The 14,040-nt window shown below is 34.5% G+C and overlaps 1 protein-coding gene across 1 annotated transcript in view; it reads left to right on the top strand.

Moving 5' to 3' along the window:
• The window catches only part of ITPRID1 (ITPR interacting domain containing 1), a gene marked incomplete at both ends in the record, with an annotated part of 91,885 nt that overhangs the window by 36,880 nt on the left and 40,965 nt on the right, over positions 1 to 14,040 (top strand). The window lies entirely within an intron of this gene.

Genomic DNA, 14,040 nt, shown 5'->3' with positions numbered 1-14,040 from the left:
ACTGACTTCCTTGACATTCGTTTAAGAGGTCTACTGATATCATGTAAGCCATTCCAATTATGCCAAAAAAATGATTTAGGAAGTTAGGCCAAGAATTACTAATCTACATTTAACCTCAAACTGAGAGAGTAAAGTGAGATAAGGTTAAGGCTAGCCTAATGGAGAAAATCTGGACCACAAATGAGATTTATTACTTTCAAAAAGAGTTTTGTTAACTTACAAAATGAAAAAAACAATGGACTGAAATCTAATAAGAAAAATTAGTTGAATTAATGAGGTAATGATCTTAGATATGTAATTACTTAGATCCACAATATGTACACATCATATCTGCATTTTAACTAAAAGTTTAATCGACCACTTAATTTGAAATGTAAAGGCATGTGGAATATTTTGATGAACCGAATATGGCAGAAGTGATGTAGCCCTTAGCCCACTCACCTGCTTCCTGGATCTTGGCAAAACCATTCTTGAAATAATCCTGCTGGAAACCCAGAGCCCATGTTGTGAGAAGCCCAGGTTACCTGGGGTGACATGTGAGGGCACTTTGGTGGAAAGCCCTGAATGCGCTCCCCCGTGGATAAGCCTTCAATGATGTCCAGCTTTGTTAACCTTTCAGATGATTCTAATCCAGATGCCCAAATCCAAGTGAAGCCCCACAGCTGAGCTAGCTAGCTCACAAAACCCTGAGAGATAAGAGTACCTTGTTTTAAGCCATACTACACACACTATGCACAAATACACAGGCATGTGATAATATCTTCAAATATCTTTAAAATTTAATTGCAAATCACTTTAAGCCTGTATGGTCTCTACACATGCAAAGTACCTTAACAGGAAAGGTGTACTTCAGCAATTTCTAAATGAATTTAAGCAAGGTGACTTCTTATAGAAAATGGAGACTCAAGCCCCAGGTGTACTGTCCTACCTTCACCCCTGAAAATTCATCACTGAAATGACAAGGTAACATAAAGAGAAGAGGGAAATAATTAAAAGTGCTATTTAAAGGGCAAAGGTACACCATCTACATTCCAGAATCCCTGAGGAATGTAAGGGTGACTTAATGCTGTGGGATATAATGGTGAATGAGGATGCAGACAATTCTTTTCTTTTAAAAAATATTTTTAGTTGTAGATGGGACATAATAATTTTATTGATTGATTGATTGATTGATTGATGTGGTGCTGAGGATCAAACCCAGTGCCTCACACGTGCTAGACAAGCACTGTACTACTGAGCCAAAACCCCAACACAATTGCAGACAATTGTAAAGGAAGAACCATCTAGGGATTAAAGAGAGGTGTTTACTAGAGGTCAAAATTTCTAAATGAATCCTCCTTATACAATTGAACATGGCATACTTTCATTCCTTATGAAAAGGATAAACACAAGAAAAATTACCACAAAAAGATTGAATATTTTAAGAATCATATTCAGAAGAAATGCCCCTATTACTCAAAGCATGAGTGCAAGGAAACATTAGAAATCCTTGGAAATGAATATATGTATGAGGAGATTGTATCTGCAAAGAAAACAATCTCCAGTAAGTAAAGTTAAGATTCCTTTCAGACATGATTGACATTATCTGATTCTATTTCTGATAATGGATAAGTAAGTCCTAATGGACCAGTCCTCCCACAGATTACTACAAACTCTGGACAAAATATTTTTTAAACGCCTATTTAAAGACACTAAAGAGTACACAAGAGCAGGCAAATAGGGTGTGGGGGTGGGATAGGGAGTCAACACTTGAACACTTGGAAGAAAAGAATACACTGGGTCAGTTTCCTTTATTAAAAGAGTTTTAACCTGAGAAGTGTCTGCTCAGTTCCTTGACCCATTTATTGATTAGATGATTTGTCAAAATGGCAGCTATTAAAAATACAAACAATAATAAGTGTTGGTGAGGATGTGGAGAAAAAGGCACACTCATACATTGCTGGTGGGACAGCAAATTGGTATAGCCAATGTGGAAAACAGTATTCCTTGGAAAACTTTGAATGGAACCACCATTTGACCCACCTATTCCACTCCTTGGTCTATACCCAAAGGACTTTAAAACAGCATAGTGTAGTGATGCAGCTACATCAATGTTTATAGCAGCACAATTCTTAATAGCTAAATTGTGGAACCAATCTAGATGCCCTATAGTAGATGAATGAATAGGGAAACTTTGATTCCAGGCAAGTTTCCTGCCTCCTAAAACAATGTACAATTCCCAATATTCAGGCACAGTAAGAATTTACTGGACACACACACACACACACACACACACACACACACACATACACAATGGAATATTATTCAACATTTAAAGAGAATAAAATCATGGAATTTGCAGGTAAATGGATGGAGTTGGAGAATATAATGCTAAGTGTTAGCCAATCCCCAAAAAAACAAATGATGAATGTTTTCTTTGATATACAATGGGGATGGGAGGGCATGGGAGAAATAGATGAACTTTAGATAGGGTAAAGGGAAATGACAAGGTAACATAAAGAGAAGAGGGAAATGATTAAAAGTTCTATTTAAATGGTAAAGGTACATCATTTAAAGGGAGGGGAAGGGAGGGGGAATGGGAGTAGGAAACTGGGGAATGAGTTGGACATCATTACCCTAATTACATGTATGAAGACACGAATGGTGTGACTCTACTTTGTGTCCCAACCAGAGACATGAAAAATTATGCTCTATATGTGTAATATCAATTGAATTGCATTCTGCTCTCATATATAACAAATTTGAATAAATAAAAAATTTTAAGAAGACTTTTAACCTGAAGGCAGGAACCATTCTAATCCTCAAACAGACAGTAGTAGTCTTACTACCCAGAAAAATCAGAAGACAGAACCTGGGACAATGGCAATAGCTGGAAAGTGAGTGTGTATGTGTGAGTTTGTGTGTGTCAAGGGGAAATCCCAGAAAAAAGAGAGATTGGAAAATCCCTGAATTCTAATCTCGAAATCTGTCCATATCTCTGGCCAATATGTGAACTCAAATGCATAGAAAAGACTTCAAGAATTTCATCTAAGATTAAAGGAAAATTTCCATTTTAAATTTGATTCCAGGCAAGTTTCTTGCCTCCTAAAACAATCTACAATTCCCAATATTCAGACACAGTAAGAATTTACTGGACATTTGAAAAAATAAAAGAATGTAACCCATACTGGGGGTAATTAGTAGAAACAAGCCATGAGAAAATCCATATGTTGGAGTGAGCAGGTAAGTGCTTTAGGGGGGTTATTAGAGTCACACTGAAGAATGTAAAGGGAAATGTCCTATAATAAATGGGAAGATAGCAAATCTCAAAAGAAAAATAGAAATAATACAGATACAGGATGAAATGGAAATTCTGTAAGTGAAAATTACAGTTTTGTCATTGAAAATCCATTGAATAAATTTAACAGCAGGTTAAATGATAAAATAAAGACTTGGTGAACTTTGAAATATAACAATCACTCAACAATCAGGAGAACAAGGGAAAAAAGAGATTAAAAAGTACATAAAAATTTTTCTGAATTTCAAGTTCCTGTGAGACAAGAAATATAAAAAGGTGAAGCATTTGTAGTTATAGCCAGACAAAGAAAGGACTAAAGAGAAAAATACTGGAAGAAATAAATGTAAAAATTTTTCCTAATTCACTCACAGAGACATTTATAGATTCAAAGTTCAGAAAACTCAAAGTGGAATAAATAACAGAAAATTACACCTAAACAGTGTTATGATCAAAGTCATAAAAATCAAAGATAAGAAAACATGTTCAAAGCAGGCACAGAAATGTGATAAGGGAATTAAGATTTGAATGCTGAGACATCTCATTAGAGAAAATAGAGACTAAAGATAAAAGAATAAAGATAAAATAATCAGGAATAAAGATAAAATAAAGACATTTTCAGATAAAACAAACTCATTAAGAGCATACCTGCTCTGCAAGATGGACACTGTATTGTGTTGTTTTATGCCATATGCTGATGTAATACATGATAATTTATACCATAGAGGATGGAGGAATTGTTAAATGGAGCAACAATACAATAAGCCTTTTACATTTTACATGTAGTGGTACAATATTGAATTTAAGTAAATTGTAAAAAATTAAGGATATAAAACCATCACCAATATTAGAGTCATACATATAGAGGTGGATAGACAGATGATAATGATAGAAAGTAGAGTAGCAGTATAATTGAGCCAATTCTGACATTTATGATAGAACCAAATAGACCCAGACTCAAATTCTAGCTAGTTACTACTTTCATGTGACCTAGAGCAAGTCAGTTTACTTCTCTATTCCTCATTTCCTTAAATGTAAAACAATAGCAATCTGTTCACACAGTTGTTGGGAAGATAAAATGAGTTAATTAATGAAAGGAGATAAGAAGATCTTGGGCATGTAAAACACTCAATAATAATTGTAATAAGTTGCTAATGTAAATTAAGAAATAGCAATAATACACATTATTTAGAAATAAACTACATGACTAGAAGAATCCCTTTTGGAAAGGAAGTAAAGTGGTCACCTTTCAGGAAATTTATTTTCATTGCATGCTCTTTTAGTACAATTTGACTTTTTATGTGTGTATTTATGTGTGTATTATACTTTGATTAAATAACTGTTGCAACAAAATTTGTTTTTATTAAATCCAGGCACATCAATGAAATGAGAAAACCTAATGATAATAGTAAAATGCATAAATTAGAAGGATATAACATCCACAAGCATCCAGACAGAAAAGCATAAATTAATCAGAGATAAGAAACAAATAAAACATCTCATCAATAACACTAAATAGTGGATGAAAATAAACTAATATACTATAATTTAGAAATGGTAAAGTGAGAACCAATGATTTTATACCTGGCCATATTCTTCTCTATCTACAAAAGTAGCCTGAAGTCATTTTCAAAGATAGGAGGAGTCACCCTCTGTATCTCCCACTTCCCCTCTAGGACAGTGTCTTCCACAGAGTGAGGGCATGCTTGGATCATGGATCTAGGAAGCAAATTTCAGCTTTCTTAGATTCCAAGACTACAGTGTAGCAATTGCCAGCTCAGTTCCTCTAGATAAATTATGCAATCTCCAAGTTTCTGTGTCTTCATCTAAAGAAAATAAAAATAGGATTCATAACAGCATCTACTTCATGGTATTATTAAAATATTAAATAAGTTAACACATGTAAGACCCTTGGTTTATCAGCTGTTTTTATTCTTCCTCTAAATAAGATGTTGCTTAAAGCACTATAGAATAAGAAAAAAAATGGCATGGAAAAATGAACTCAAGTAGTACAACCACAAAAACATACGTTAAAATTTAATTAATTATTGTTAAAGCTTATGAAACAAATAAAATGCTAAAACACTTATGATTTAAAATTACAGTAATGCTTTATTTAAATGTACTTTATTACAACAAACTTATTAAGAAAGGTTAATTGTGAAAGATTGGCCAGAGGATAAGAAAAGAAAGACAAAAACCAATCAGGGGCTATAATATTAAAATCTAATAGTAGATACTTTAAGGCAAAGGAAATTTTTAAAAATAAAATAGAAATTTAGAAATTAACCAAAATTATAAACCCCATTTAAGAATTAATAATTAGGGCTATGTGGCTCAGTGGTAGACCACTTGCCTGACATGTGTGAGGCACTGGGTTCAATCCTCAGTACTGCATATAAATAAATTAATAAAATAAAGGTATTTGTTGAGAGCCACAGCCGAAGGGGCCCCAGCAAACTTCCAGCTGCCAGCAAACTTCCAGCTGCCAGCTGATGATTGGCTCACAGCAGCCCCAGCAAACTTCTAGCTGCCAACTGATTGGCTCCTCTGCATTGATGCTCATTGGGCTGTTTCCCAGCCCTTTCAGACCACAGAGCTGCTCATTGGGGGACTTTTTTTTGGCTCCACCCATGCGACCCAGCCAATCGGCCTCAAGAGCAGGAGGAGTGGGGGAGGTTGAGAGGCTTGTGGGAAGCCAGTGGTGGCAGTTGGGCTCTGAAGGTTTTCCTGAAGAGCTGTGTGGTTCTAAAAATAAAGTTTGTTTCTTTTGACAAGTGGCTCCTGAATTGTGCCCAGCCAGACTTCTGCAGGTATTTAAAAGAAAAGAATTAACAATCATAAGTCACTATTTTCTAAATAGCTTAATATCCAATATATAAAAGCTGACTATATTAATGTTTTTAAAAGCCCACATAAATCAATAAGAAAAACAGCAAGATCATCTTATTAGATTAATAGGGAAAGGAAATACATGGGCACTCTGAAGGAATAAATATAAAAGATCCACAGGAAGGGCAAAACATGTTCAACTTCATTTTTTTGTCTATCACATTAGCAAATATTTAAAGGTTTAATAATATAAAGTGAGAGAAGAAGTGTTAAATAGACACCCACTATTGGTTTGAAATTAAATTGTCATAATTACTTTGTGGTTTGACCTGACAGTTTAAAGTGGATGTAGCTTTTGATGCATTTATTTCAGCCCTGGATTTTAACCTGCCAACAGACTCCAATGTACACACAAACATTCATACTACAATAATTCATACTACAATAATAACAAACTAAAGACAACCTACATACACCCCAAAATAATCTTCTTTGAGAAACTATGATACATCCCTACATTAAAACTATTCAGTCATTATTTTGAAAACAGAGGAAAAATTTTATGTATTGATAAAGAAAGATCTCTCATGTGGCCTGAGGATATAGCTATAGCTCAGTGGCCAAATGCTTGCCTATCAAGCATGAGGCTCTGAGTTTGATCCCCAGAACTGCAAAACAAAACAAAACAAAACAAAAAATGGAGTTGTTAAATGAGGAAAAAAAGCTATGTGCAAAAGATTCTGTATACGCACTCTTTTGTATTAAAATAGTATGTTTCTATTGCATGAAAGTATGCATAAAATGCTTCTGGATGAATGTAAAAGGAACTGTTAATGATAATACTTTAACAGAAGGGAAACTGAAATGTGTTAAATTAATTGGCATCTTTTAATTTTCTTTTGTTGCGATGTGCATATGTTATTTTCATAACACTCCATAGCAAAAACTTCTGGCAATACCACAAGAAATGGACACAATAAAAACATAATGTTTTAATATTTCTCTCAGTCTTTTACAGAAAGAGCATGAAATTAAAAGGATGATCAAAAGATATTAATCTTATAATTAATAACATTCATTTAATACAAAAATATTGAAATAAGTGTTCTTTGCCAAAATTCTTGAAATATCTACTTAAATGTCAAACAATGCATAAATGCAAAGATTATTTCATTAATTTTTTTCATACAGATGCAAAAAGTAAAGGCCACTTTCCCACAGACATAAATGTATATAATAACATTTGCATTCAATAGTAAAAGTAGACACAACAATTTTCAAACCCAGATAAACAAACTAACAATCCCAGCAGTTAATGGCTGTGTTTACCATCCTAAATAAAATGTAGAAAATTATAAGTTAAAACTATGAATCCAGATAATTTAAATAATAATGATAAAAGTGTTTTATTAAAATCAGAGTTGTAGCAAAATCAGTAATCTGAGGCAAATTCATAGCATTGATTACTTTCATTATCCAATAAGTAAAATAAACTGCCTCTAGAAGTCATGAAAATATAAAATGAGCATAATTAGAGATTAATAAAAATACATGAGAATTAGTAATGTAGAAAGCAAAAACAAGTGATATGGTAAGTAAAATCCAAGCACTAAATCTTTATAGGAGAAAAAGTCAAATTTAAGAACCTAAAGAAATAAAAGACAAAAGGTATATACAAATACAATTAGAAAATCAAAATAAAATTAGAGATAAGACATAAAAACATTCATGCAGAAAATAAAATCTTGCAAAATCTTTTTTAAATCACAAAAGAACTCCAGTACAACTATTATATTTAAAATCAGGTATTAATTACTATGAATTCCATTTTAGGAAATATATAGATGTGCATGTGTTGCATCTTATATAATTCCTTTATACAAAAAAAATATATATATATATAAACTTTGTGTTCATGTATAACTGCTATGCAAATTTTATTGTTTTATATATTTTATAAATTTTATATAACAAATAACTGAAATTAACAATTAATATAATCAATATGCTAAATTAGGAAATTTAGTGTTGGATATTTAGTGTTTTATATCCTGTCTCCTGATTGTTGTATTCTCCTTTTTAATGATTGCCTGACATTCCATTTTATGTATTATTATTTTAAAAATCCTACTTACTGGACATTTAGGCTAGTTCTAATTTTTCATAGCTCTTTTATGGCCCTTAGGATAACTTTCTAGTGGGTCCATGAAGGTCAGGACGTAAACACAGATGAAGGTTTCTGACACACATTGTTCTAATGTGTTTCTTGGCCAATATTAGATTTCACAGGCTCCTAAACCTCCACTAATTTAAAAAATTCATTTGTCTGAGAGTAATATCAATTTGTATTTCTTAGATTGGAGCTGAGTGTGAAAATTGATCATTTTACACACTTCTTATTTACCAAAATTCCTTTTGATATCTTTGGGTTTTATTAATTTTTTGTTAAAAAAATGAAATATCTGAAAAATTTTTCAAATGAATGGAAAGTATAGAAAAACACTACAAGGGGCTGGGGATGTGGCTCAAGCGGTAGCGCGCTCGCCTGGCATGCGTGCGGCCCGGGTTCGATCCTCAGCACCACATACAAACAAAGATGTTGTGTCCTCCAAAAGCTAAAAAATAAATATTAAAAATTCTCTCTCTCTCTCTCTCTCTCTCTCTCTCTCTCTCTCTCTCTCTCTCTCTTTAAAAAAAAGTACTACAAATATTTACTCCTTGAAGCCACCCAAAGGCTCTATTAAAACTCAACCTTTGGTTTGGTCATAGTCACTTCAGAATTTTTTTAAAATGAATCATTACAAATACAGTAGGAGTCCTGGGTTTACCTTTTCTGATCTCATGTCCTGCCTCTCTTCTTTTCTCCCAGAATTAACAAGGGTTCTGAATTTGGTGTTTATACATTCCCTTGCATATTTCTGTACTTTTACTTTGTGTGTGCATTATTAACACACAAGTTTGCTAAAATTAATATATATCTTATATGCCTATGTATCCAATTTATCTCTACCTTATATTTATGATATTAATCTATATAGATAAATTGTTTATTATCATTGTTGTTTGATAATAAACATTTTATTTATCTATATAGATACATGATATTTATCTATTTAGATAAATTGTTTATTATCATTCTACAATATGAGTATGGTACACTAAATTTCCTAATTTAGCATATTGATTATATTAATTGTTAATTTCAGTTATTTGTTATATAAAATTTATAACATATGTAAAACAATAAAATTTGCATAGCATTTATACATGAACAGAAAGTTTATATATAAAAAGAATTATATAAGATGCAACACACATGCACACATCTATATATTTCCTATAATGGAATTCATAGTAATTAATACCTGATTTTAAATAGTTGTACTGGAGTTCTTTTGTGATTTAAAAATAGATTTTGCAGCTCTTCATTTATTTTCTGCATGAGTGTTTTTATGTCTTGGTCTCTAATTTTATTTTGCTTTTCTAATTGTATTTGTATATACCTTTTGTCTTTTATTTCTTTATGTTCTTAAAGTTTGACTTTTTCTCCTTCATGACAAAGTGATTAAAGACACAGTTAAGAGACAAAAATAAGTTATAAAATATACATTACCACAGGAAAATGTCTCACTTCTCTTATATAATCACATATATCATCATTATAACATACATAAAAATTGCATACGAGAAGAACTACCCTTAATAGTTTGGTAACCATCTGAGTGCAATTAATTTTGGGTAATATATTTTTCTTTCTTCCTTTTACATATTCTAGAGTGCAGATTTAATTTGTAGCAAGTATTTAACCCTCACCCACAAAAATAGAGATGATATATCCATAGATAGATAGATAATCGATCATAGTGTTGACAATGCCAATCTTTGATAATAGGATTGCATCTCTTTTTTTCCCTCATTTGCTTATCTCCTAATTTGTCCCAAACATTACAAATAATCATTCAACAAAGATAACCCTAAATGTTGATGTTTACAGATTGAGTACACTTGAGAATTTAATAAGAATAAATTATTAAGATTTTATTAATAGGAATTTTGCTCTGAAGCAGACTTAGAAGAGTTTAACTTTGAGTTCATATCTTTTATATCCTGTCTCCTGATTGGTTGCACTAAACACTAGTCTATTTATTCATTCTCCCTCTTTCATTCTTTGATGATATTTCAAAGGAGTTGAGGTGTTCATTAGAACTTTCTCCATTCTGAAGAAGACAAATTCTCAGTCTCTGCCTCTTCCCTTTCACTCCTGCTGCCCTTGTTAAATGACATCTCTACTGGTCTAATCTAAAGAAACTATCTTTTTGCTTATGTTTCTCTTATGCTAAATTGTGCTCTCCTTAAGGGTAGAACCCTTGACGTATTTACTCTGCATCCCCAGACTTGTAAAGAAGCGCCCAGCCTTATCAAGGCATCCTTTTAAATTCTTGGCAACATATAGGCAGCCTCCTCACATGGGTTGTGTCACATCTGAGCATCTTTCATCTTAGGAAGAAGAGTTCCCATTCTATCCACCAACTTGTGACTTAGCTCCGCAACAATGTATTATATGCAGAGTGTTCATGACTATTCTGACAATGTATGACATGGTATTTTTAGTTACTTTGCTGACAAGGATTGCAATAGGGTCATTCCTCATTATCCTTAGAGGATTGATTCCAGGACTCCCTGACAGATATTGGAATCCATAGGTGCTCAAGTACCTTATTTCAAAAGGTGTTATAGTTGCATATACCCAGCATGCACCCTTTCATATAGTTAAATCATCTCAACATTACTTGTAATGTGTAGTGGAGTGAAGACACTATATAGTTGTTCTATTATTTTCTTTGTATTGTTTTTATTGTCATATTATTATATTCAAATATTTTTCATCCGTGATTGGTTGAATCTGCTGATGTAAAACCCACAAATACAGAGGGCTGACTGTAAATTAGGAATGTATTCAGTTGTATATTCTTTCCAAATTTATAAATCAGTGCTTTATTTTTTGCACATTGCATTTAGTCCTAAGTAATACAAATGTCTATATTCAAGTTTCAGACTCACTACAGCAGCGTGTCTCAGAAAATGGGTTTATCTGAATGTACACAGAGTGTGTTGCTTAACTTTATATTCCAAATCAATTACAATTTTTATTAGGGAGCATACTAATAATTTATACTGATACACAGGTTTTGCACTGTCCTAAACAGTTTCAATTATTTTATTAAATGCAATCTCATGCTACTCTTTCCCTTTTAGAGATTGGACATCAATGAATTAAATAACTTGCCTAAATTTACACAGCTGGCTGAGAAGGACCAAAATTCAAGCCAACATCCTTTGAATTCAAATCTATTCCTCTTTCTATCCCGAATCCATGTATTCAACAAACATTTAATGAATACTTATATGTATAGGAACCCATTTTGGGTCCTGGGGATACTGATGGGAGGAAAAGAGAAGCCTCCAATTCTTCCAAGTCTCATGGAACTTGTAAGTTTGGAAGAAACTAGTAATTAGTGAATTAAGTAGAATAAGCAATAAATAGAAAGATGCTAACATCTGGGAAAGAGACAGACACAGATAAGAAAACCTTTTTAAGGCATCCTTTTAAATTCTTGGCAACCTATAGTAAGTGCTTACTCTGCCAGCTGAGGTTCCAGGCACTTTACATGTATTAATTCGGGAATCCTCCCTGGATGTAGATTCTGTTGTTCCTAGTCCCATTGCACAGATGAGGAAACTGAGGTAGAGATGGTGCCGCTGTCCACAGCCACACACTCCAGAACCCTGACTGTCTGATTCCAATTGCTTTCTGACTTGACCTTGAGCAAATGCTCCCAGCCAGGTGCTGCAGCTCTTGCCTTAAATCCTAGTGCTGCAAAACAATTAACCAACACCAATGTTCAAAGATAAAAGAATCTGAAATCATGAGTCTCCGAAGATACTGATGCCTTCAGTAATCTACACATGAAACTACTTTGCCATTGATGGTTTCATTCCTGGATTATTGTCACTGTCCTCCCTGATGAGGTGAATTGCTAATGCAGAGGTCAAAAGGGACTCAGCTGTCACTGAAAAGAGGGATGAGGCGCTCATCTTATTTGTTGGTTGTTTGGTTTGGGTCGTGCTATTTGTTTTCAGGGGATCAATGCATATGGGAGAGAGATACTGTTCATCAGCAACTGCTTATTCACAAGACAGAGTAAGACCAGGACACTGGTGGAGAACAAGCCACAGTGGCCCTGTCCCTTGGCTCAGTCACCTGGCCTCAATTTGAGTCCAATTGCTTAATTTTCTGTACACCCCATGAAAGCCAATTCCCATGCCGCTCTGTGTCTTCTTTATTTTTCTCCATAATGTAGTTTCTGGCTGTTTAACTGCAGCAGGCTTTATGATAAGGTTTTTTGTTTCTTTTACTTTTTTTTTCTTCCTTGGCAATAGGCATAGACTTAATTTTAAAAGACACACTCAAACTCCAACAGCCCTGAACAACTTGCACAGAGAGCGGGGTGTTTTCTGCCTTGTTTTTAAAATATTACAATTTTTTTATTAGGCAATTTTATCATTGTTATAAATAAGTAATTGTACTGGGGAGAAGGGATAATCCTTATTTAATTAAATTCATCTATACTCCCAGGTTGGCAGCAACAAGACATATGTGAGACTAATACCCGCAGCCTGCCTCTTTGCATGTGCAATTAAAAATTCACTCTACAGTAGCACTGGCAGTTTAGTGTTGCTTTTGGCATTTACAAATTCTTTTATTTTGTGACTTTTTTTTTTACCATACACATATGCTGGAGCAGATGTTGCTTATTTGTTGTTTATTCAAATCTGTAGGCTCTGGCAGCTAACTCCATTGTTCTGTAATGAAGCTTTATTCACTGTCCTGTATTAGGACCCAGCGCCTGCATGAGAGGCTGCCTTCGTTCCCAGTAGGACGCCACAGTTATTGCCCTTGTAGTTGGCTGTTTATAGTTGGAAGCTTGCACTGGGGGAAAAAAGCAGCCGCAACAAAGGCTGGGTGGTCACCGTCAGGGTGCGTGCAGGGGAACTGACAGGAAGGTCATGGAGCTGTGTCCTCTGCTCTGTCTCTGCCTAGTGGTCTCCGCCTGGCATCCAGCTCATCTGCTGTGGGGATTTGGTGTCTGCGGCTTGGAAGCATTGTCTTCCTGCTCCCTCTCTATTTTCCCTTTCTTTTTCTCTGTCTAGTTATTTATTTCCTTCACAAGCAGGCTGTCCGCTGCCTCTTCCCACTCCCATCACCACCGCTCTTATTTCCACGGCATCCATAGAGTTTCGTTCATAACCATGCTTAGCCCTAGAGCTCCGTCCACCACAAACCGGTTTCTTCCACATCTCACACCTTCATCTCATCTTTCCTGGTCCAGACACTGTTTCTGACTGCCCATGTCTTGGGGGCAGCCACACTTCATAAAGTTGAGAATGTCAGGTCCATGTTGACCATAATAAAGACCTGCTGATCCCCAGAGCTCCAATGCCAATTTGGAGACATTCGCTTTCTGAAAAACCCCTATCTTGGCCAGGAGGCAATCAATCAGAGATGTAACCACCTCCATCTGGCACATTATGACATGGAACCTCACTATTAACACATTTGTGATTCATCTTGTCCCAACGAGTGGTGCCAGGGATCAACCGCATCCTCCCTCCCCATGGCAGCTGGGAGCATTCTAGCTTCCCAGCATGCAGAGTTAACACATTGGCTCCTGTGACATCGCAAGTAACAATTATTTTAATTATCACACCTTCCCTCCCCCTCCCCACCCACTCTACAGACATTTTGTCACCAGGGGGATATTTTGCAGCCAGCAATCAGTACTTTTCTTAATTGACTGATTACGTTCCAATAACGTGAAGCCTGGTATTTTCCACTATCATCAAAGGGGAAGTTCCTTGATGCTAAGTTCTTT

This window comes from Spermophilus citellus, assembly GCF_964194105.1.
Source record: "Spermophilus citellus genome assembly, chromosome: 3".
NCBI lineage: Eukaryota > Metazoa > Chordata > Mammalia > Rodentia > Sciuridae > Spermophilus > Spermophilus citellus.
Note: the sequence above shows the minus strand (reverse complement) of the source record. Positions and strands in the feature narration are given on the sequence as shown.